The sequence below is a fragment of the Euprymna scolopes genome, chromosome 11 (assembly GCF_053919585.1).
Source record: "Euprymna scolopes isolate OS-2025 chromosome 11, ASM5391958v1, whole genome shotgun sequence".
Classification (NCBI taxonomy): Eukaryota; Metazoa; Mollusca; class Cephalopoda; order Sepiida; family Sepiolidae; genus Euprymna; species Euprymna scolopes.
In genome coordinates, this window is record NC_136492.1 from 61,513,394 (window position 1) to 61,539,214 (window position 25,821).

General features: G+C 34.8%; 1 long non-coding RNA gene across 1 annotated transcript in view; it reads left to right on the top strand.

The window, feature by feature from the left end:
* The window catches only part of LOC145288236 (uncharacterized), a 109,011-nt gene extending 93,437 nt beyond the window's left edge, over positions 1-15,574 (top strand). Inside the window, exon 2 of the long non-coding RNA XR_013869271.1 lies at positions 14,559-15,574. This is a non-coding gene — a long non-coding RNA (uncharacterized LOC145288236). The remainder of the gene's footprint in view (positions 1-14,558) is intronic.
* The last annotated feature ends 10,247 nt before the right edge of the window (positions 15,575-25,821 follow it).

Genomic DNA, 25,821 nt, shown 5'->3' on the forward strand with positions numbered 1-25,821 from the left:
AACGTTTGGCTTTACAATGTGCGGGTGGGCCTTTTGTCTCAATGTAATGAGTTACAGTGTGTGGTAACACTTCCTTGTGAAAGGAGGGGACCGATATTGAAGGGTATTCCTTCAACAGACTCAGGAAGGCTTCGTCCTGGTCTGCATGTGCTACCTGTGGACCTAATGGTGTGCCAGTACCCCCCCCCCCACCCACATGCTGCAAGTTGTGTGCTTGGATCTCGGAGACACTGGCCTGACATATCTACTACCAGGCCAAATGCTTGCAGAAAGTCAGTACCCAGTATAGCACTGCTTACGTCAGCCACTATGAAAACGTGGATAAACGATCTGCGTAAACCCAAGTTAAGGTCCATGCACCTCTCCCCATAAGTCCGTATTATCGAACCGTTTACAGCTCGCAGTGTAAATTTACAGGGAGGAGACATTTTGTCCACTGATGTTGCCGGGATAAGGGAAACTTGTCCCCCACTGTCCACCAAAAACGAGATGCCTGTATTTTTATCTACAACATAAAGTAGGCGGCCAGAGCAGGATGCACCGACAGTTGATGCCGCTCTCGTCTGTCGGTTTAGGCTTTTCCCTGCCCCTTATAGTTGCAAGGTGGAATACAAGAGTTGGCATTTTCGCCAAATTTCTTGTGCTTCCAACAAATAGCTTCTTGCTTGCGTTCCCAGGACTGGCTGCGACCTCTTCTGCTGCCATGTCCCTGCTTCTGTTTTAATGATAATCTGGCGATGTCTTCCGCCATTCTGTCCATACGGGCTTCCAACCGTTTTTGGCCGTCCATTAATTTTTCCAGAAGCTCGTCTCTTCCAAAGGTCTTCACGCTAGATACTGCAGACGATTGTGTGGATAATATGTCTGCAATGTGATCTGCTATGACGGCGAGTTGTTCCACCGGCATGGACTCGTCCTGAGCAGCGATAGCCACCTTACACTCCGTCGGGATCCGTTGGAGGAAAATATGCTTAACGATGCTTTTATCCATTGCACCTTCAGCTAATTTTTGTAACCGTTTTAGAAATTGGGACGGCTTGCTATCTCCCAGGGTCTCTTGTTCCAACAACTGCGAAATACGCTTATGTGTCACGGCAGTCGTGACTCTCTCCTTAAGTACATCGTACGGCTTTTCTGTAGGTGGAGAGATTATTAACTCTCTTACCTCAGTAATTGTATCCTGAGGTCAAATGGATGCGACGTAACAGAATTTCTCTGCCTGGTTGTCAATCGATTTTTGTTTGAAAAATAAATCGAGTTGAGCAAAAAACAAAGCAGGGTCGTCGCGAACTAACGAGACGTTAACGTTACAAGTTGTCGCCATTAAAAAAAATATTTATTGATTGATTTATTTTACCGCACTGGAAACTACAACAGTCTAGCAGCAGGGCATGGAAAGAAAGGAATAGTAATAATACAACACGGAGGGTAAGGGGGCACAGAGACAGAACGCAACGTATTCGCCCATATCAGCCAATCCTGTATCAGACGCCGAATTTGACAGGAATACCGACAGCCGTTTCAGGAACGAAATTTTCCTATAAGGGATAATTTAGTTTCGAAAAAAAAAAACTTGTTGCATTTGTTGTGCACGATTAAAACAAAACCCTAGTTCTATCCTTATTCTATCGACAAAAATATCTAAAGAATAGAAGAAAAATCGTGTTGCTATCTTAATTACGCTACCCTACGAATTTTTATTTAGGGAATAATAATTAAAATTCTAGAAATAAAATTTACATCCTAACTTTTTCTTATTGTTCATAAAAATATTATTTTACTTTTTTTTAACAGAACTTATTACTATGTATGTGCGTGTTCACATCACGTCGGGGTCACCAATTTGTTAGTTTTAACTAAACAAAAAAATATATGAATAAACACAATTGCCCAATTACGTTTACACATTTATTATACACTGACAAACATTGAAACAACAATAAAACACAATACAATAGCGACAGTTCGATAAGACTCACCGACTGGTGGAAAAAGTTCTCAGAGCTCACCTCGTGGTGGAACGAAGGTTCTCCTTTTCTTGAGAGGGAAAAGGCAACACGTCTGCCCGTGAACAAAGGGAAAAACCAACCGGCCTTAGAGCAGGGGCAGATTACTCCTCCCCGGTGTCCTCTAATTTTTAGTCCCCTACAAGGGTATCGGCTGACTGACTGACTGTCTGGTAACTCTAAAGGAAAGGATCGTAAATTTCTGGCCATTTCTGCATTATGGCCCTTCTATGAACTTTCGTCAATATATATATATATATATATATATATATATATATATATATATATATATATATATATATATATATATATATATATATATATATATACTGTTTTTCACTCCCAAACAAGGCATAGCGCCACTTGAACGTAAGGGGCTACTATTTAGGATCAAATGTATAGAGAAACTATTAGGGAGTTGAGCAGTGAGATATCTGTTCACATTATACTTGAACTTCTGCATATCAGTACAGTTAGGGAAACAGGGACCTGGGTGATTTGAGGAAAAACTATTAAAATAGAAGTCTTTCCGGCATTTAGGGGTCTCTACAATGCAGAGTGGACTTTTGCTGCTTGTTGGATTTGTCAGAGGTATTTATGTCGAAGGGCACAGATGCTTCAAGTTCGCCGGAGCACATTCCATTAAAATAGTTGTAAAATAGTCACAGGGATGCAACATTTCAGGAATGGGAGAGAGGTTAGAGTTTGCTTGATAGTGCGAGACCAATTAGGCTGTAGGCTCTTTTTTTGTACTATGTCTAAAAGCGAAAAAATGCATGAATATAGGCAGAATACGGCGGATATAAAGGATAAATTATCCTGTCATTTCCATTGGTCACAATAGTTTCATGCTAGAAATTGGACGGTGAAATATTTTTCTTTTTGCAGAGGAAAGAGAGAAAAACAGGGGGGGGATGATAGATGCCGTAATCATTATTATTATCTTTATTATTATTATTATTTTATATAATATTTTTGAGTAATAATGTAAGTATAATTATCGAAACTTGGTTCTGTGCAGAATTCTAATTTTATTGCGTCACTTCCGTTATGGTTGCGATTACTCTTATGTAAATAAGTGGTCAATATCGGATGTAATCGGTATTTCCGCTTGGGTTGAGTGAATCGTGTGTCAATAAGTATGCTTAAAGGTCGGCTAAGCGTAATTTTATTGCTATGCGAGGTGGTAGTTGTTATATTAAAGATATGTTAAAATGATGTGTCACTTGTTGTCTTATGCTAATTGTAAATAAACCAGAGTTTAAATGTATCTTTTTATTCGTATATACATCGAGAGAAGCTATATTTGGGATTTGTTGTTAGACTGTATATTTATTTGGCGCACGCATGTTAGCGTACGTTTACCTGCATAACGGCATAATCACGTTGACACAAAAGGTCTCGCCAGATTACCGAAATTAAGCAACAATGAGCCTGGCCAGTACTAGATGGGTGACTATTTGGGAATGTTAAGTGCGGTATGTACCGCGCCGGGACGTAGAAATTTCCAGGTTATATCTGGAGGCGCATTTAATCCACGGAGAGAGATGCACCCTCAGTCTTCGTTAAGATATGTATCTAGGAAAAGGGAAACTGATGTAAAAACCTGAGGTCTACTGTCTGTTCTGACCAGTGGCTGCCGTTGCACCGACTGAGATTAGCAGTTGTACGAAAAAGTGTGGTTGATTCTGCACAAAGCCTTCACCACTAAAAACAAATCATCTGTGTGGATTTCCGAATAAGTTAGATATCGTCGAAATCAATGGGATTTTTAATGCTTTTAGATACTTGTCACTAAAAGAGGACAGAGCAGAAGATAGCACTGGTAGATATTATCAGGATAATATTAGCATTCGAACAAGAACTAAATAATAGGGGTTGTATTACTGTACACATAGATTCGAAAAAGTTGTCAAAAAACAAATATATAACAAATAAATATTATCAAAGGCAAGATAAGTTGCTTTTCTACCAAACTGGATATATTTTTTGTGTTTTTATTCAATGTAACATGTTCATTCAACTCGAAAAACATACAGTGTTTACCGATGTATTGGAAAATCCAAAATGGCGTCTCACACCGTAAGTATGGGAAAAGGTGTTATAAATTATAAAACTATACAAAATACTATTAAAAACCCGCCGAATATATGTCAGCCTATGTCACGGTAACATATATTGAGCGAGTTTTTAACAGTATTTTATCCGGTTTTTTTATTTATAACATCTTTTCCCACACTTACCGTGTTAAAGAGAGAATAAGACGCCATCTTGAATGTTCCATTACATCGGTAAACACTGTATGGCTTTCGAGCTGAATAAACATGTTACATTGAATAAAAACACGAAAAATATATCCAGTTTGGTAGAAAAGTAACTTATCTTGCCTTTGATAACATTTATTTGTTATATATTTGTTTTTTGACAACTTTTTCGAATCTATGTGTACAGTAATACAAACCCAAATAATATAAAATAAATAGAAATAAACTAAAACTAGCAGGCCACCCGGCATTGCCCGGTCGTAAAATACGCTTAAATATGATATTTTGATTAATGCAGATTTCGTATTTATATTACAATAGACCCAATATAATAATAATAATAATAATAATAATAATAATAATAATAATTTAAAAAGTTAAAAAAAAATGACTCATGCGTCACCACCTAGAATCGAAACCAAAATGTTTAGCTTACGATTTACTTTTTCCTTTGACGTCAATGCCTAACCTATGAAGACATGTTTACAGCAAAGCTAAAAATTAAAACATAGACCAATAGCTATTACGTAACGCATGCATATTCGTAATGCTGTCGTTCGACCTTCACCTGGCAGATTCCATTTTTTTTAAATGTTCACACTTTTGCACTGATTTTCCCGGCTAAAACGCAAATATAAAGTTTTGCACGTGTTCGAATACCCTACATATTAAGTTTCATGTCTGTAGACCAAAAACTGACAGAGAAGTTTCGTAAGCAACATTTTTAAACAAATATATATACGCATACATGAATATATATATATAGAGAGAGAGGTTTGTGTTTACTATAACCTTTTAACGCAAATATTACGCAAGTATAAATCATGTAGAATATCTGCATGGATATAATTATACGTAAGAATAAACTAAAGATGATCATCCCATAAGAATACCGAAAAAAACTAATAGGGAATTAATTAAAATGAATGTTTTAAAGAATATGTAAATTAGCTTTCGCAGATAAATACAATTCCACGACACATTTATAACAGTTGTATTTTCTGTTTAAATAAATAGAAAAAGGGTTCTAAATATAGATATTAATACACCAGAAAATTTTTTTTTATAGGAGTATAGATAGATATATGAATAAAACAAAGAAGTATAAAACAAAATCAAATAATAACTATTACACAAATAAAAAAAAGAAGGTATAATAAAATAAATATACAAAAAAAATAGAAATAGCCTTCATCTGAAAGAGTTCTTATTTTACTGTGTTATAAAATTAATTATTGCCAGTTCTATCATGTTAAAAAAGTGTTAGAAGCTGATTAATTAATGAAGACGATGTCCTTTTCTCCTCCTTACATGTTTACTTCTGCTGCATTGTTATTTCATGGTAAACTTGGACCGGATGTAATCCTTACCGACTGTGTGTGATCTGAAATGCTACCAAAGGCAAAAGAAGTTGTTCTGTAATTAAATACTTTAAAAAAAAATAGTGCAAACCTGTTTGTGTGAAGTCTGTAGAGTTCCATGCAGACAAAAAGAATAAAGGAAAAAAAAAAAGGGCCGTCTTTTCTTTTTATATGCTTGTGATATTGTCACCTAATATGCAAATGAGATGCTTCCGGTTAGATATAAAAAGCCCGATTTTTCAGAGACTGCGCTGATTTTGGATTTGGATGTCAGAGTAGCAAGTATTGTCAACAGTGTGTTGTGTTTTTGTCGGGGTTTGGAGTTGAATTTTAACAGCAATGACCTGTTTTGGAATTGAGTTTTGACAGAGCGTCGAGATTTGAAGTGGCGAGTTTTTGGCAGCAGTGTGTCGAATTTAGCACTTGATTGTCCGAAATATACCGGCCTAGCGCGCTCTCCTGAATGAAGTTGCTATCACGCTCGCTCTATCGTTTAACTGTGATTTTTTTAACAAAATACCAACAACTATCACTTCAGCAAGTGCTCGACTGAGCTTCAGTCTCTGGGCCCACCTCCTGCAAAACATTCACAACAAATACTAGTCTAGCTACAAGCACAGCCAACAATTGCACTTACTCTATATCTGTGCCTAAAACTAAATGCAAATACGGTGAACAAAGCTTCTTTCCTAGAACTGCCCTTTTGTGGAACCTACTCTGGGCTGCTTTTCGGTTGACTATAACACGTGTTGTAGTTGGAATGCGTGAGCAGAGATAATAATTTCAACATACTTTTTATATGTAGTGTAAGTCTAATAGGGTCACTCTGCCCTAGGAGTGAAAATAAATGGTTACGATTAATAGGTCGTATATTTTTTATGCAATTGCTGTGAGTTATTACTTTATTGATTATTTATCTATTGTAAAATGGTTAATCCGTATAATTTATGGTGAATATAATTACAATATTTTAATTGTTTATGCTATATTATTGCATTGATTATTATTAGACCGTTTCATGTTAATGGTTAGGCTATATAGGTTATACTTACATCCATTTAGTTTTAGTAAGAAGTGGATAAATGTTATAGGTATTGAAGTATTATGTTGTATAATTTAATTTCTGATATTGATATTTGTGGAAGTGTTTAAAATGGTTCAGGAGACCTACGATATTTTGGTTATATATATATATATATATATATATATATATATATATATATATATATTTATATATATATATGTATATGTATATGTGTGTGTGTGTTTATCATCCACGAGAGCTACAATGTATGTGCATCCCTAACCGAAGACTCCATGTTTTGATTGAGAAATATATATATATATATATATATATATATATATATATATATATATATATATATATATATATATATATATATAACGCTGAACGTCTGTGTATGTCTGGTCACGAATAGGCTATTATAGAAAACTGATCACATATAATGATAGAAGATGTATCGAGACACATGAATGGGTATGTTTGATCTGGCATAATGATGATTCATTAAAAATTGTCGGGTCTGCGTACGCGCCTGGTCCACAAAGTATGGAAATAAAAAAAGTAAAAATTAAAAAAAAAAAAAAAACGTTTAAAAGTGTTTTTGATATAGATGTGCATAATAATACTTTGATAGGTATGTTTTAGCTTAAATAGGGATTGTATAATAAAATTGTAGGGTCTGCGTTCTCGCTTGGCCTCCGTAGAATGGAAATAGGCACAAACTTTATTAAAGACTTTTCATATCTATCTGCGTAAGTATACTTTGATAATTATGTTTCAGTTTGAAGAAATATGGTATAATAAAATTATGGGGTGTTCGTTCGCGCCTGACCTCCATAGAATGGAAATATGTCACAAAGTTTAACAAGGTTTTTTAATATAGATCCACATAATATTGTGATAAGTGTTTTAGTGTGAACAGGTATGGTATAATAAATTATGGAGTTTATCTATTTTATTTTTACTTTCATCATATTTTGCTTTGGTTTTGATACCCTCAAATTCGAAGCTATCTTTTTACAACCCTTCCTTTTCATAACCTATCATACTTTCATAAATCAGAGTCCATTTTCTGTAGGCTGTTTTTGAACCCAGTCAACGACAGGTAGTTTTCCTAGTATATATATATATATATATATATATATATATATATATATATATATATATATGATTACTCCAGTCCATCACATACGTTTATATACGAAGATGTAATTATAAAAGATAAGGATAATTGTTCTCAATAAATAAAAGTAATAAATAATACTCATGTCAATGAATTCTAATTAAATAATATATAATTAATCGATTATTGTGAATTTTCGAACACAATTGCTAGTTGCTAATATGATCTCTCATAATCATGTAATGGATTGTAAGAACATCGGAATAAGGATTCTAAAAATAAGTTTAGTTGCATTATATCTTGATTTTACTCTTTGTAAGAGAATATAAATGCAGTCCTTAATTTAATCATTTTATTTATTACGGACTATTATCCTCATCTTTAAGTTGTTGTTTCACGATGTTTCGGCTAGCTATTCCTCTGGCCTTCTTTTATCGCAACAGTAACCACCAACTTAAAGATAAAACAACAATTTTAAGATCAAGATAATATATATATATTATATAAATAGATAGATAGATAGATAGACACACACACACACACACATATACATACATATATATATATATATATATATATATATATATATATATATATATATATATATATATGTATATATAAACTGTGTCAATCGCTTTCTTGCAGATCAGTAAAATAGTAATATTTCAGTAAATATAGGCCACAGAAAAAAAAAAACGAAATTGTATCATCGAAAGACTGTTTTAAGGTATTTCCAAAATATTCAAGAATGGACATTGTAATCTTTGTCAAGGAATTTCCAGTCTCCATCGTTTTATTGCAGGTCTCTTAAAATGTTGTTTCAGAGCAAAATACAATGTCTATTCATGAAAACTTTATTTTTTATTATATTTTATTGTCAAAGAATAATAAGCAAAAGCACATGCTAGGTGTTAAGCCCAAATAATTGAATTATTTATTGACATATGCAACATTTATTTTTTAAAATAACTTTAAAGAACCTTTTGTCAACAGAAGAAATCAATTGTTTGATCTGAAAAGGATTTATGGCTTTAGCGACATCAACTATCTTCCTCCACAGGCCATCCTTTGAAGTAAATTCCTCTCCTTCCTCATAAACCCATCTTTTCAATACTGATCAGGGATGTTCAATGTGGGTTAAGGTCAGGAGAACACGGTGGCCAGGTCATGAGAGTTTCACAACGAAGCCCATAGATTCAAGAAAGGTTGCACTCGTCTTAGCATAATGGGATGGTGTATTGTCACGCATAAAAATCATCTGAAAGCGACGTGACAATTGTAGGTCATCTAGCCATGGCGACAAATGATTATCCAAAAGGGCCGTGTACGCATTGCTGGTAAGTTTTACATCATCTGGCACTCGGAATGGTCCAACGAACTTATCCCCAATGATTCCCGCCCAAAATATTATGCATCCATCTCCTTATTGGCGATTGTGATTTCTGCTATAAAGGAGGAATATAGCTTCTTTTTTTTTTTTTTTTTAAATAAAATGAAGATAGGTGCATACCACGTATGCCGTGGTAGGTTCAGTATATGTCTGCCTATGTGTCTATACTGTCAGGAAGTATATAGGACAAATTATTGAAAGTGTTTATTTAATCGTATGTAGTTATGGTTTGTAACTATGGAAGGGATTTATTTGAAATAGGGGACTTATGCAAGGTCCGTATATATTAGAATGGGTATCGGAATTACAACTTGGTATTAAATGTATATTATTAGAAATTAGAAATGTAATAAAAGAATAGATGGTATTAAAAAAATATATATATGAATAAGATAAAGGATAAACAAATATAGAATAAGAGGATAAAAATTACAAATGAATAAGGGATTAAAAAATATCAAAAAAATATATAAAATTATAAAGAATACATATAAAAGTATAAAAAGTACAAAAATATTAAATAGAAAAGAATTTAAAATATAAAAAAATAAGTAAAGAAAGCCAAGTAAAATAAAAATGAAATAAAAATGAAATAAAAATACGAGAATAAGAAAAAAAATTACAATGAGAGAAAGTTCGTAAGTAACACAGGAGTAGAGGTCCTCTAGAGTTCTTAGATCCAAGTTGAATACAAAGTAATCACAGAAATACCTTTTTATATTGCTAATAAACAGAGGTTTCGCAATGAGTTAGGGAATGCCAGTTTCAAAATCCAATTCAACAGGTGATTCAGTGTAGCATGTAGTGATTCAAGTGAGTTAAGTACGATAACCATTATGACAGCTTGGCAAGATCTTTTAAAAGTGTTTTCAAACCTACTTATTCTTAACATTAGTAATCCGTCATGTGAACGATTCACGTATGCACAGTCATGAAACAGTTGAGAGATAAAAATCCGGTGACCCCTACCCACGTACCAATTTTTCAATTTTGCCCCTTAGTAGTCCTTTTTCTCAAATGAAAACCGATTAAGAGTTTTCTACATGTCTGGATACCTTATATTCATCTCATCAGGAGAAAATCGATAGCGTAAAAAATAATATTATGTCGAAACTTTAAAGAGTTCTAATGGGGAACTATTGAATGTGCCAAAAGTACGGGGACAACTAAAACTAAGTTTATTAACGTTTAAAAACGATTAAAATATTGGCACAACGAGGGGAAAAAAACGGAAGAAAAGATTCAAAGTTCCCCAAAGAGACACACTGCGTTTACTGTTTCCGGCACAAAGAAAGTTTACGCACCGCAATAGAGACACACTCCAAAATCTTTAAATGGTTTCTGGAGTCCGCTCTATGTAGCACCTCGAACCATTTCATTTTATATCTATCGGCACAGCACGGGTTGTCAACTAAATGCTGGCCGATAGCAGAGGCTGCAGAAGGAGGGAGATTACCAGACCCCATCCTCCCTTGTCTGATCTTCAATGGAACATGCTGGTTTATACGAGTCAAAAAATGCAAGGATATTCACCCAACATAATCAGCATCGCACTGGCATTTGAATTGATATACAATATTGCTATTTTGGATGCAAGGCAAACTATCCTTGCAGAAAGAAGGAAAAGCAGGTCTCGTAGTATATACCAAACGCAAGGACACAGAATAAAAGCAGTCGTAAATACTTCTGCGAATCTGTTTAGAAAGTCTGTTACTCTTTTCCCCAATCCACGGTAATCTTAAATAAACCGGGCATTTCAAAAGTCCAAACTTTTTAGAGGATTTAAAACCCGCAACCTTTTTGAAAATACAGTCATCAATAAGGTCAACAGAATAACCATTATTGATGAATATTTCCCTAATCTTATCGAGGTCGGCGTCTAATCTGTTAGGCGAACAAATCATGAGGGCTCTATGTGCCAAAGTATTAATTAGGCCGACTTTACGTGCTTTTGGTACTAAAAAAAATCAGTTTACATATAGGCCAGTAAATGTCGGCTTCCTATAAATTGTAGTGAGAAAGCCCCCCCCCCCACCCTTGAACGTTCGACAAGACCATCCAAGAAGGGAAGCGAATTGTCCTTCTCACTTTCCACAGTGAACTTTAGAGCCCCATGCAAAGAATTCAACCTATCAAAAAATATTGACGCTTCACCTTGCGATGGAAAAATAGCAAAAGTGTCGTCAACATATCTGAAATATGTAGTGGGTTTTGTTATAGAGTTGAACAGAACGGATTCATAGAATCCGACAAAAATATCCGCTAAAGTTGGGGCCAACGGACTACCCATTGAAACTCCGTCGACCTGATAGTACATAATATCACAAAAAATAAACTCCATAGATTTTGTACACATTAAATCGAGTTCAATAAGAATCTCTTTAGAAAACCGTGGGACAGTCAGGCGACCATCATAGAGCGCGTCGGTACATATACGTATAGTCTCATTCAACGTTATGTTGGTAAAGAGACTAGAGACATCAAATGAGCACATAAAAGATGTCTCTGCATTTGAATCCAACCCACGTAAATAATTAACAAACCGAAAAGAATCAGGGATGCAGTGCGTGGTATATAATTCGCGCACAGGTTGCAGAATTTCTACAAGCCACTGAGCCAAAGAATGTGCCGAACCAACCATTGATAAAATAGGTCTCAGTGGAACACCTTGCTTATGGATTTTGGGGAGACCATACATTCTGGGATGTTGTGACCCATTGCAAAAAACATTCTTTTTAAATAATGCAAGTAGACGTCTTTGCATTTTGGCCTCGTTCTTGCAAGTATTATCCGTCAACTCGACAGGGCCGAGTTTACGGAATTTCGAAACATCGTTGAGAATAACTACCATTTTCTCAATGTAGTCCGATTTGTCCAAAATTACCACTCCTGCACCTTTGTCTGGTTTGTATTGTTGCGATTCTATGTAAGTTTTGTATCTGTAATTTGCTTCGTTTATTTACAAAAATATCGGCTAACCTATTTATGTGATTTAAGAACAGTTTTTTGTTTAAAACTTATTCAATAAGGAAAGAAAGTTTAACATTACTTTATACTTACCTCATTCCTATTCTTCATTTAAAATTCTCAATTTATTTTTAATTATCAATTTTTTATTTTCTGTCGTTCCTTCCTAATAAGATTAACGATTAACGGATATTTTAGACGTAGAAAGGGAGGTAACTCTGTACGTCAGAAATTTTAAAGGTTTAGTTGAATTATAAGTTACCAAATCCTAATATGTATCCATAACGTTAAAAGGGAAGTAACTCAAGCTGTTCGATATTTTCATGTTTATGCAGGTTTCTAGGTTTGGTAAATTCCTAGCAAGCATTTATGATTTATTTATTAATTAAACAAATCCAATTAAAACTAGGCTAACCTATTCAAAATATAAGTTTGTAATGCATATCTTAACTATGATATTGATTTTATTACCAACGATTTAACCTATGAGGGGCGTACAATAAGTAATGCCCCTGACCCACTTCCCATAGCAGTAGTGCAACGAAACTTGGCACAGTTATTAGTCTTTCTCTACATAGGAACCACCCAGAGTTATGCATTTCTCCCATCGTTTGATGCAGCTCTGGAGACCGTTTTTGTAGAACACCCCAGGTTGGTCCTCCAACCACGAGGTGACTTCAGAAATCAAGGCTGCATCATCTGGAAAACGCTTTTCTTTCAAAAACAACTTCATGGCTGGGAAGAGGTGAAAGTCAGAGGGTGCAAGATCAGAAGAGTAGGGAGGATGGGAGAGGATTTCATAACCACACGTCCGAGCTTCTGATCTAGCGACATGCGAGTTGTGGACCAGAGCGTTGTCCTGCAGGAGGAGGGTACCTTTGCTGATCTTGCACCGACTCTTGATTTTGATAGCTTCCCTTAATTTCCTCAAAAGTGAAGCATAATAGGCTCCTGTAATTGTGGTACCGTTTGCCAGGAAATCTGTCATCACTACTTCGTCCTGGTCTCAGAAGACTGTGAGCATGACCTTGCCAGCGGAGGGCTGCACCCTTGCCTTCTTTGGAGGTGGTGAGTCCAAGTACTTCCACTGCATTGACTGGGCTTTGGTCTCTGGATCATAGTGATGGACCCAGATTTCATCCTGTGTAATCAATCTTTTTAAAACTTTGACTCATCTTCTTGGCACATCTCCAAATTCATCCTCGAGCACTCGACGCGTTCTTGCTTCTGGAATGGTGTGAGCAACCTGGTAATCCATCTGGCAGACACCTTATGCATATGCAAATGGTGATAAATGATAGTTTCCACAGACTCTGTACTAATCTTGACATCTTGGGCTATTTGGCGAATAGTAATGCGCCGATCTTCCAAAATGGCAGCCTCAACTTGACGGACAGATGCCTCATCAATGGCAGAAGGGGGGGGGCGACCGGGTTTGGGAGTTGTTTTCACAGACTTCCGACTATGTCTGAATTCACGATGCCAGCGTTTTACAAGGTAATATAATGGAGCATTATCACCATAAGTTTTTTTCATTTCATCAAAAGTCTCCTGTGGTGTGCGTCCTTTCAAATACAAAAACCGGATCACTGTTCGACATTCAACAGGCTTCTTTTCACACCTGACTCAGTTCAAATACCTGTAAAACAGAAACCACAATTAGTTCAGTGGTGTAATTTGCCATATAAATCATTGCACATGCAAAATTTCAGCTAGATCAGACAACTGGAAGTGGGGCAGGAGCATTACTTATTGCACGCCCCTCGTACGTTTGCCACCCAACCATAATTTTCTGAGGTTATGCGTGGCTTTAATACAAAAATATGAATTCAGGAATTAAGTTCTTAAATACTTATCTAATAATAATGCATATCCTATTAATAAGTATTCTATTAATAAATATATTATTTCGTTCCATGTACGTTTTACTCCAATGAAAGTGGGGTTCACCTTGTTTTTTTGGATTTAATCGTTCAGAATAAGAATATTATTTAATAAGCTAGGATTTTTCAAGTTTTACTAATCTAAAAACAGTATCAATAATTCCCCATTCTTTAATTACTAATATTGTTTTTTTGTTGAATTCATATTGCTAATTTTTGTTAAGCCATTTTATTGATTTAGAAACGGTATCAACTATTTCACCATCAATATGACTAAAATTGTGTTCCCAGTTTTGAAACAATATTGCTAATCTTTGTTAATCCTTTTTGTAGATCTAAATTTTTTATCTAATGATCCATTTTCTTTATTTCTAAAAATGTGTTTCTAGTGTAGAATATTAGATTCCATATTTGCTTGCTAAATTTGAATCATTCATGACATCTAATTTACATAATTCTTAGATATTTAACTCTGTATTAACCTCAGTATGTCATTGCGATACATCTTATGAGATGACTTGCCAATTTTTATGATTTCAGGTTCAAATGAAAAGCTACTGCAGGAACTGGAATACAACCTACTAAAGCCTGATTGGCACAGCCGGTGAACTTCAAAAATGCAAGATGGAGGTGAAAACACTTTAGAAGTATGATGTGCAATAACATTTTGGGCGGACCTGAACGAGAATCGCCCCCCCCTATCATTTTAACCCGTATTCTGCAATTGATATTTTTTTACGACCTAACTCAGCGTAGTATAAACAACCCCAATCTCCTCATCTTAAGAACGGTTTTCGGAATAAACACTCCCAACCTCGAAAACTATACTGCATACTAAAACATGCTATAAAAATTATAGGGGGGGGGTGATTCTCATTCAGGTCCGTTAAATTTTATTTAAACTTGTGAAAAAGCCACAGAAATGTATGGAATGCTTCATACTGCTTTTGGATCTTGCATGAATCGAGCATCAGTTTTTGAGTGGTATACGAGATTCAAGGAAGGCAGGGAGTATGTGAGAGATGATGAGAGGTGTGGGAGGAGTAAGGAAGTCAGACCACCAGAGTTGATTTGCCAAATAAAGAATTTCATGGATAAGGACCGTTTTGTCTGTAGAGATATTAAGTTCAGTTTGATGTCAGTGTGTGAACTGTACACACACTTATTTGCAAGAAACTGAAGATACGGAAGATTTGCGCAAAGTTTGTCCCATGGGGTGCTCAAAGAAAGACATTGCTGTGACCAAGATGGGCATAAAGACAGTTCCTCACCTTCCCTATGGTCCAGACGTTGTTCCCTGTTATTTTTGATTATCCCCTGAGCTCAATGAAAATCTTAGAGGCTGTCGTTATGAAACAATTGAAGAAATTAAAAATGCTGTAACGAGGGTCATTGACACACTTACACAAGACTGCCATGGTGCAGTCAAGAAGTTGTTGGAACTGTACAACAAGTGCATTGCAGCTGGAGAAGATTACTTCGAAGTGGAACTAGAGTTTTATGTGTGTACTGTCAATAAAAGTGCCCATAAGAATAAAGTCAGGAAACTTATTGAACGAACCTCGTATGTTTTTTTTTTTTGTTTTTTTTTTTAAATTTTTTTACTTACAAAGAACCGACTCCATGGATATCCGGTTTAAACTAGTTTGTTCACTGTCTTTGCATTTACATAGTTTAATAGGGTGGTGGCTTTTATCAGAGGTGTGACTATTTTTTAGATCATTTCTTGACTTTTAGAAATTACTTATTTTTATGAATTTATTATTTCATTTTATAAGTTATTTGTTTATTTGTTATTTACTTTACGTGTTTATTTATTTTTTGTTTTTCTTTATTTTCTTTATTTTCTAGTTTTACTTTGACATATTGTTTGTTTATTTATCTATGCATCATACCTTACGCTCAAAGCCAACGACTGCCACGCCCTTTGTCTCTAAGCAAATTCCTCAGCTAAAACTTGGCAATTGCGTTATGGTTGCTTTTTAATTCATTTTATTTTATTTATCTTTTTAATAGAAATTCCATGGCGACTTAATTACTTTCGATTTTGAAGAAATAAAACGAAAGTTTTAACATTTTAATTGATTCATCTACTGCAAGGGTCTCCAAACTACGGCTTGCTAAAGTATTTAATCCGGTTCGCGGAGCTCTTATTGAAAACGTAAAAATATTTAGGAAAAATGTAAAAAGTGGAGATGTGTGATAATAGTGTGGTGTTTTTTTTATTGCGTTAAAAATAATTAAATGAATGTGGTTAAATCAAGCATCTTAGCGAACGGTGATGCGGAGGAGGGGGGCATTGACCGTTCACTAAGATGCTTGATTTGGAGTTTTTTTTAAAAACACTTATTTGAATTTATCGTCAGTCTAAAGTATTTGAGTGATATCGTAGGATAACAGAAACACGTGCGCACACACACAAACAGATATGCAACAAATAAATATAATCAAAATCAAGATAACTTACTCTTGGACCTACCCGATGAATCTTTTTCTGTGTTTTAACTTATTTAAAAGCGTTTTCTACTGAAAGGAAAAAGGTCGTGTCGAATACAGCACGTAAGGATGAAAAAAAGAAAGATAAAGAAGAAAAGCAAACAAACAATAAAATGGCGACACGTGACCACACGAGGCCTCGGGAACCGTTTCCAAATATAAAATTGAACAGAAACACAATACCGTGGGACTACTTGGCAGCTGACTATATCATTGTTATTTTCAAATCTGATGTAGATTATTTGTTGTTGAGCTGTCCTCTTAAAAAATAATTAACCCTGCCCAAGTTCCATCATCACTGATTATTAAGGCTATGACAACAGCATATTCTTTTCATTGTTTTGACTCTCGAGTATATATCCGACACAGTTAGATACAGTTAATCAACCGAGAACCACATCACTCTAAATAAAAGCGTATAATATATCAACTGATACACACTCGAGAGTCAAAACAATTAAAAGAATATGATGTTGTACTAGCCCTACTGATCATGATGTCTCACCATTTATCTAGCACTTATCAAACATTATCCTAGAGTAGCCTACGGGCCTTCATAAGTAGTTACTCCCAAAGTAAAAAAAAAAAAAATGAAAATAAAAAAGAAATGCAGATAACTTAAAATTGTCTCACGATTAATGATATTTATAAGCTGTATATCTGTTTAATTACCTGTCACCATCTTGTTTTTTTCTTAACTCTTACGTGATGTCTTCGACATCATTTTTTTTTTTATTTCAGTAAAAAACAATTTTGAAGAAGTTAAAACACACACACACACACACACACACACACACACCCACACCCACACACACACACACACACACACACACACACACACACACACACACACACACACACACACACACACACACACACACACAAAAAAAAACCAAAAAAAAAAACCAAACTTATCCAGATAGGTAGAAGAGTAATATATCTTACCTTTGGTAACATTTAACATTTATTTGTTGCAAGTTTACTTTTTTTTTTTACCTAATTTTATAGATAACTATAAACTATAAAATTCCTGGATTTTTAAAAACTGGATACGTGTTTTATAAATGAAAAAAAGTCTAGATAACATAATGACATAATACAATGACATAAAACACTTTAGCTAAATATTTTTTTTATTAAAAACTAAGTGGCCATTTTTTTCATATTTTGAATTTTAATATACGTAAGGGGATTAAAAAAAACAGCGCAAAACCGTTCTGTTTGAGAATCAATTTTGCTCATTCCGGAATAAGTGGCCATTGTTCTTTAAAAGTAAATTCTTTCTTACCTTAAAAATAATTGTCAGCAGAGATTATGTCCAAGGCTGCTGTAAAGAAGGTGGGCTCTCTCTACCGTGCTAGAAAGTTACTTACGCCTGAAAGTATCCTGTACCTCTACAAAGCCACCATTCGCCCATGTATGGAGTACATCTGTCACATTTGGGCTGGTTCATCTGCTACTATTCTCTCGCTCCTGGACAGGGTCCAAAAGAGAGTCGCCAACCTAATAAGCCCCGAACTGTCATCTAAGCTTCAGCCCCTGTCCCATCGACGAAATGCTGCATCCTTCTGTCTGTTTTACAAGTATTTTAATGGTGGATGCTCTGACGAAATACAAGCCCGTGCACCTCTATGACAAAAATACCTCCGAGAAACCCGACAAGCAGCGAAGTCCCACCCCTACACAATTGAGATCCCTAGATGTAAGAAAACCTTCTACTCCAATAGCTTCTTCCCTAGACTTTGGAATTCTCTTCCGGTTTCCTGCTTCCCCAACTGTACTGACATGCAGAAGTTCAAGTGTAATGTGAACAGACATCTTGCTGCTAAACTTCCTACATAGTACTTCTGCAACTTAGATCCCTGAGATTAGCCCCCTACAACAAAGTGGCAATGTGCTTTGTTTGGGGTAAAAATGTAAAAAAACAGAAAAAAAAACAAAAAAACAAAAAAAAAAAAAAACAAAAAAAAAACAAAGAAAAAACCATCCTTTTACATAAAATGAATGTCATTTCTCAATCAACGACAATGACAAAATTATATTTATGACGTTATATTAGATTTTGGAAGAATTCATTTTAAAATGGATAATGTCTAAATTAATGATGTAAACCGACACTTACTTTCATCATTGGCGATCAGATGATCTCATTTTTTAAAAATAGTTGTGGAAAAGTTATAACGCGTGTACAAATCAATGTAGGAGCGCATTATTCCAGAAAAAACTGTCATTTTCTCTTTTTCTGTATTTTTGCTATGTACAGATTGTCTGAAACCATCAACACCAGAAAAGGCCAAACTCTTCGCCAATAACTTTGCAGCAAATTCTACCGAACCACGATAGAATTACTAGTGGCAGCCATGTTGTTTGTTTTTATACTGTGCTAGTAAATTACTCACACTAGAGAATATCCTATATCCTTACAAAGCCACAATTTGCTGATTCATCGAGTATTGTTGCCATACCTTGGCTGGTTCATCTACCAGTAGTCTTTCACTCTTAGATCGGGTCTAAAAAAGTCTCCAAACTAATATGCCCCGTACTATCGGCCAAACTCCAATTTTTGTCCCATCTCTGCAACGTTAGATCCCTGAGTCTGTTTAATGGTTGGTTGGTTGTTTTTGTTTTACGGCATATCAACCCTTTTCGGGTTATTTAATGCCGAATCCAAAGATTTTGAAGAAAATTTTTTTAATAGAATATATTCGTTGTTTTCAAGTCGGTTTCTATTCAACACATAGTTCGAACCCTAACAGGTACTACCACTCCAGGTCAGAGTGGACCTGGGAGCAATGGTAATTAAAGGGTGGCTCCACACTCCCCAACGCCCACAAGCTGGGGCCTCACCACTGGATATAGTTTAAGGTCATATCCAGGACCCCCATTGAGGGACTTTTACCCTCTGCAGGGGGGGGCAGTCGGTGTATTCTAATGCCCCACCGACAGGGCCGTCTGTCTAATGGAATATCCTCTGATAAGCTCATAGTACTTGTGCCCCCTCTCGATTAAACATGATAAGCAATAAACCCCCCCTTAACTGTTGAGTTCCCTAGATGCTAGAAAGTCCTTTATGCAAATAGTTTTTTCCCTCGAATTACTAGACTTTGGAATTCCCGCCCCGTTTCCTGCTTCCCTGACTGTACAAAGATGCATAAGTTTAAATGTAATGTGAACAGACATCTCGCTGCTGCACTCTCTACACTCTGTGGTTATATACGATCGCATATAGTATCCCCTTACGTCCCAAGTAGCAATATGCGTTGTTTTGGAGTAAATAAACGCAAAAAAGGACCAATGATTACCATTATGACATTTGTTGACTTTGTCAACTAATGTCATAATGGTAAGCCCCAACCCTTGTCACATTGCCGCAATTTTACATCTCTGTGCCTGTTTTACAAATATTTTGATGGAATGTGCTCTGATGAACTCGTTGCACTTGTGCCCCCCCTCGACGTACACATCCCCGACAAACCCGCTTAACAACAAAATCACACCCCTTCACTGTTGAGGTCCCTAAATGCCAGAAAGCCTTCTACTCAAATAGTTTCTTCCTTCGAACAGCTAGATTTTGGAATTCCTTTCCTGCTACCTGTTCCCTGACTGTACTGATATGCAGAAGTTTAAATGTAACGCAAACCAACATCTTGTGGATCTTTCCTAGGCATGGCTCCATATAGTAACCCATGCATCCAAGTGACGATATGCCTTGTTAGGAGCGAACGTGAGTAAAAAAAAAAAAAAAAAAACTCTCCGTCCTTTGAGAATGAAACATTTTGGACTTCTTTACTTTCTAAAACGACATAATTACATGAAAGTTAGAAAACGATCACAAAAAAAAAAAAAAAAAAAATGAAACTTATTGAATCTTTCTCATTTGCTTTTACGTACACATTTTCTCATCTATGTTATCTTGTGAAATACAAGATCTCCATCGAACCTATAACGACATGTAAGCAAAACACAAACTGCATCACCAAGAGCGAAGACACCCAAACACCAGGAGTAGCAACAGATATGACAGCAGCGATTCATAAGCGATAATGGCGCCGACCTCTACTTTATTAAAATAATAGCAATTCAGCCCGGCTTTGCTTGGGCCCTATATACTGTTCATAACTTGCCCTACGTGTGAATACACTTTATGTAATATTTCAAATGTTTAGACCAAAATTTGTCTGAGTAATTTCGTAGAGACCGCAGAGGTAAATTTTCATAACTTGGACCCCAATTTTTACCCCATAACATTTATTATTTTGGTCTCAAATCAAAATACAAAGTTTTACCCATGTCCAAGTTACCTACAGCTAAAATTTCAAGTGTTTAGACCCAAAATTGGCGGAGGAATTAGGTAGAGTCTGTAAAGGTCAACTCTTTAAACTTTGACCTTTTGCCAGCCAAATTTTCGCCTTAAAACTGATTAAAATGCTTGCCGCATGTCTGAATCGACGTTGTGTATAAATTTCAAATGTTTAGACCCAAAATTGGCTGAGTAGTTTGCTAGACACCGCAAATGTCAGATATTTTGAACTTTGATCCCTTGGCAGCTCAAATTTTCGATCCAAACCGATTAAAAAGCTTGCCTTATCTCTAAAGAGCCTTTCAAATCTTTAGACCAGAAATTGGCCGAGTAATTTGGTAGCGGCCGCAGAGGCCAAATTTAAAAAAAAAACTTTGACCCCAATTTTGACCCCTTAACATTAATTTTTTTGAAAGGTTTGATCCATGTCCAAATAACGTATATTTAAAATTTCAAGTGTTTAGACCCAAAATTGGCGGAGGAGTTTGGTAGAGTTTTCAAATGTCAAATCGCTGCAGTTTAACCCCTTGACAGCCAAATTTCTGGCTGAAAACCAATTAAAAGAGATTTTGTCATATCTCAATACCCCTTATGTCAAATCTTGAGTCTCTAGACCGAAAATTGACAGTTATTTGGTACATAAATGTACACACACACACACACACACACGCACACACACATTTTCACTTTTATAGATATATAGATTTGATTGACTGTTAACGACGCATTAAGTTGTCATAAACTATGCCTTTGTGCCCATTCTACCATTAACCTTCACAGTTCATTATAGCAAAGCATTATTGGATGAAGCACATTTCCCGCGGAAATAACTACGCTAAAAGAGAAAAGACCAGAAAATTTCGACAGATTAGATACGAAAATATGCGATAAAATATTTATAAAAGGACTTCAAGTAACAAACTTAATCTAAATTCACTTACAAACACACCAGGTTTAAATAGAAATAAAACAAACGTGGAGTCAGGAAAACCAACATTCCCTACGGCAAGGCTAATCGTATCCTTAAGACACATCTAGCAGCAAAAGTTCCCTATTTTTGTACACCTGAGAATATGCCCACAACTACTTCCGCACGAGCGATATATAAGCACATGCAACGTCAGTTCAGACACCGGTAGTAGCAGAGACAACAACTCGTATGGATTACTCTTTCTATCTCCAACAGCAGCCCCAATAACTAACTCGAATATCTTCACCCTCTCTTTCTCATAGTAGCAGAAGCCGTTCGCTTACCGTCGACAACAACAAACCTTAATAACAAGAGACATTTCAAATTATTCACACTTTTGAGAACTTTAATAACAATAATCTTAAAATTCTTTTCACCTCGGAACATTCTCTCAACAAGAGACATTTCTAATTATTTTCACTCTTACAAACCCTAATAACAAGGACTTTGTTATTTTCTTCTTCTCGGAAACTTCTTGTCAACAAGAGACATTTCTAATTATTTTTACCCAAACAAACCTTAATGACAAGAACTTTGTTATTTTCTTTTTGTCGGAAACTTCTTATTAACAAAAGACATTTTCATCCATTTTGTTCTTCAATAAATATTTAACCTAATACTCTCTCTGCTTTCTTACTACCATATGCTAAACTTGTTATTGTGATCGTTACTATCAGGTACTGAGATACCTTATAACACAGATATAATAACTAGTTCCAAAGGTCACAATATAACATCTATATTTGAATAAATAATTTAAGCGCTGTTTATATAATTTTAATTTTTTTCTTATTCAAAAAAAAAAAAAAAAAAAAAATGAAATTTCCCAGAATAAAGAAACTTCGAAAATTACTTTCTCACAATAAAAAAATAAAATAAAAATAGGTTCACAACCCCCCCATGCATCAAAATAGCGAATCAGTATAAAAGCACAATTCATGGCTAACACTGTGCAATATCAGCATAAAATTATTTTTCTTCGTTATAATTGCGAAACTAGAAATATTAAATTTCAAGCAAATCCAATGATGCCTACTTAAATATCATGCCACATTAAGGGGCATATCCAACAATTACGAAAAACAATGAAAAATAATTAATAATGAAAATAATTTTCGAAGACAATCAGCGAAAATTGTGTTTTGCAAAAAAAGAAAAAAAAAAAAGAAAAAAGAAACTGGTGAGTTCGAATCGTAGCAAAGGAAGATAAATATTTTCTGAAAAATGAAAATGTTTATCCAATTTAGCAAGACTTAATTTTCGCTATTTGTCTTTAAAAGCCGTTTTCTACCTAACCGTTTTTCGTAATGTTTGGATATTTTCATTACTGCGACATGAAAATTAAGTAGATACCGTTGCTTTTACTTGAAATTCAATATTTCGATTGTTCGAATTTCGCTATGATAACAAAGAAGTACTAAAAATTGTACTCAATTAAAACAAAGAAAATATTAATTTTAGAATGGCATCATCGGTCAACAAATGCAGGAAGAAAGGTTTGATTAGATTCAGAACCGCAGGCAAAACAAGTCAACACTGAAAATCGAGAATAGAGAAAATATTTTTCTTTGTTTTTTTTTTTTATTACTTGCGTTTATTTTTTTTACTCACGTATTGTCACTTATCGAGGACAAAAACCACCTGAGGATGAGACTTAACGAGATGGAATGATTGTCTGTTGAGAAGTGAAAACCTTATGAGTGAATTTAGAGTAATGGCTCGAATGGACCAGGTTCGAATATTTGTGGGAACGGTTCACATTTTGAATCTATTGACATTGGATTCGAAAACGGACATGTATTACAAAGCGCTCGGACCCTACGAAAGATTTAGGGCGATTAAGGCGCTAGTGTACATACATTTGTAGGTTTATCCTTTTCGAACAGAGAAGAGACGTCTTGTTGCATCAACATGGCCGTTTAAAGGTTGATGGGGTTTTATCTTAATTTTGATTCTTTAGATAACGTTCGTCAAGACATTTGTTGAACTGAAACGTTTTCTTTTAAACAATAAATAATTTGGCTTCGGGATCTATTTACAGCCGATTGATATTTTGTATTTCTGTTTTTTTTATTATCATTTTTCTACTTCTCACTTATAATCTATCTATCTATTTATTTATTACAAGCAGGGAAACTCAACGTTGTCCCGGATTGAAAGATGATCAACGAATGTTTCACAATTCTATATTTTTATTGTTATCGACAATCGGTGAAATCGCCCATTTTTAAATCAAATCGATTGATTGCCTGCTTTAGTTGGAGACACATCGCAGTGAACCAGGAGGAAGCTTCACATGCATCTACGCAGTGACTCAGTCCGCAATACATCGTAGGCTATACTGCACTGTAGAGAACCTACTGTTGATTTTATAAAACTATTTTTATATATAATTGCTTGAATTAAAGTTTAAAAGGCAAAAGTCAAGTATTATGCTTCAATTGTGCTCTAAAGAGAAACATTCATTTCGTCATATCAAAGAACCTACTGTTGATTTTATAAAACTATTTTTACATATAATGGTCTGAATTAAAGTTTAAAATGAAAAAGTCAAGTATCGTGGTTCAATTGTGATTTAAACAGAAATATTCATTTCGAACGCACCTTTGTCATATCAAAGAGCCTACTATTGGCGTTATATATCAGCCCTTTTTACATCTGATGTTAGGTTGTATAAGGTGTTAACTTTGGTCAAAATCGCTTGTTCCTTCTTTCATCGGATTATATCAATTATCGATACTTATCGAAGACATTTCTATGAACACTGCCAAATACATAAAGTACACTTGTGTGATGTTTCATAAAAAATCGAACCAGCCGTTTCGGAGTCCATAGAGAACGAACTTACAGACTGTGTTAGGGGATATCGAGAATTCCTCATTGCCATATAACTCTCACAAAGGTCCCACAGAATGAAGGATGTTTGTGTTTTCCCTATATCTATTTCGTCAATCTTAAAAGTAAAAAACTAATGTCGTGTATATTTTTCTAACGTTACGTTGTTCGGATCAAGTAAAGATTAGATACCCCGTAGCAGACGACAAAAATAAGCGAACAATTCAAGGGCACCGGTTGTTCGACCTTGACATTGCCGTTAGTTTGTAAACTTGTAAACAGATCAAATAGCAGACATATTCGTAAATGTAACAAAATATATTTGAATAAATGGGTGTCTTTCTGAGTACGTTCTTTTTATATATTTACAGAACTGTTAATAAAACTAATAATAATACAATAATAATAATAATAATAATGTAAATAAATAAATAATAAAAATAAATAATATAATAATAAAATATAAAATAATATAATAAGAAATAAATAATAAAAATAAAATAAATAAGTAAATTTTTACGACGTGTCCCACTGTCCCACTGTCCCAGCATATTAAAAAATCTCCAACCATCCTATGTTAAGAATGGCTTTCGGAAAAACACATTCAACCTCAAAAGCCGTTCTATACATGGAGAGGTTGGGAGGTGTTTATTCTGAAAGCCGTTCTTAACGTAGGGTGGTTGTTGGGGTGTTTATACTACGCTGAGGCAGGTCGTAAAATAATACCAAATAAACCGAGGTTACAACTGAGAATTTCGGATGATGTTAATTAAAAAATGCATGATTAAAAAAAAAAAAATTAAATAAAATTATTATAACCAAACTTTTTATGGCAGAAACAAATATAAAATAACCGACTTGTTCGGATTTTTGCGACCAAGATTAATTTTTATGTACAGTGTGTGTGTGCGTGTGCTTGTGTGTGTGTGTGTGTGTGTGTGTGTGTTTATCTTTCTTCGTGCGTTTTTAATACAATTCAATATTTATTTAAAGTGCGATGTATGTAGGTGGTCAGTGGAGGAGAAATCCTTCTAGACCGAGGCAATTTTTATGCATAATAAAATCACAAGTATAAACAATCGAGATTTAAAAAAATATATTTTATTCAAATATCTTTTATAACTTTTATTTTTATAAAGATGAAGTGTAGTATTACAAGATACAAATCTTTTTATAATTTTTATTTTTATTAAAAAAAAAAA